Here is a 1525-nt window from a genome sequence, read left to right on the forward strand (position 1 = left end):
GGGAGGGGCCCGGGATGGCCCGGGAGGGGCCCGGCATGTCCCGGGAGGGGCCCGGCATGTCCCGCGGGGCTCTCGCAGCCCGCGTCCCACCCTCGCCGCATGGGACAGAGGGGCTTCACCCGAGCCCCCCGATCGCAGCTGGACATCGGTGTGATGAGCTGCGCAGACTCAGCCAGCGATGGAGCACGGGGCTGCAGCCCCCACCGGCTTCTTCCTCCTCGCTCACCAGCCATGGCGGGGAGGGACGTGTGACACCGTCCCCCGTGTCCTGCCGATGAACCGTGAGGGGAGCAGGGCGGTCTGGCACGGCCGGGAGCTGCTCGCGCGTTGGGCGCCGCGGGGTGCTCCATGCCTGGCATTTGGTCGGGAGCTGCCGGTGCGGGTTCAAGAGTTCAGCCCTGTTCCCGCCGTTCCCCAAATGCCACCACCAGCCTGCCTGAACCAATTCATGCCTGCCTCAGGAGAGACTTGGCAGTGGGGACCCTGCACCTCCTTTGGGCAGCGTGTGCCCGCCCAGATGTGGCACAGAGAGAGCTGGTGGAGCGGGCAGGTGTCCCGGGGTGATGGGGACTGGGGGCCGCGGGTGGCACGGCGCTGTGTGTGCGTGACATGCCACCATCTCCCTGGGGACCACGAGGTCGTGAGCGCGGACATCTGTGGGATATGGCTCCCCGTGCGTGGCCCTTATGCCTGCAACGAGGTGGCTGCGTGGGGACATAGCCCATGTCCCCGGGAGCCAGACATCTCCAGGTCGTGGTCCGAGATGGTAGCCAGACCCGAGGTGTCCCAGCATCCGCACCGGGAGGCCTGTCACAAGATGCTGTGGTACCCAGACCCACACAGGTGTGACCTCTCCATGGCACATCCCCTCCGTGGCGCGTCCCCTCCGTGGCGCGGTGCCAGCGCATCCTCACGCATGCCTGAGGCGCAGGCAGCGGAACGGGGCAGTGTGGTGACACGCAGCGGGGACACTGGCATGAAGGGGGGTGCTGGTGCGAGGGGGCTGGTGGCCCGTCGGGGGGGCGTGGGCGGTTCACGGCAGGGTCACCCCGCGGCGGTGGCACTCAGCGGGGACAGTCTTAATGCGCTGGGACGGAACCTCGGCTCCTTCTAATCATCGCATGGACGGGTGACGCCCCCAAGCCCTGCAGCCCCCTCCCCACTCTGTCCACCCTGGCTCGGGGAGGGCCAGAAACCTCCTCCCTGCCAGAATGTGGCCATAGACAGGCACCCCTGAGGCGCAAGGTGCGGGGTGTGGACCCCTCCTCAGAGCTGCTGTGCCCTCCTGGCATCCTGCACACCGCGTGCTGCTGCCCGCTTGTTTGGGGTGCAGGACTGGGCTGTTGGGGACCTGGACACCCCTGCGTGAGGGGCTGTGGGGAACACCCGGGGCTGTGCAGGTTGCCAGGGGGTGGCAGCAACACACCGAACATGGCAGGACACCCCCAGGGTGTGCCGGAGCGGAGGGAGTCCTACCACAGCCAGGCTCACCAGTATGACCAGTTGCCCTTTCCAGAATCCTCAG

This window comes from Corvus kubaryi, unplaced genomic scaffold (genome assembly GCF_017639235.1).
Source record: "Corvus kubaryi isolate FWS band 111438036 unplaced genomic scaffold, C.kubaryi_AGA036_p1.0 37397, whole genome shotgun sequence".
NCBI lineage: Eukaryota > Metazoa > Chordata > Aves > Passeriformes > Corvidae > Corvus > Corvus kubaryi.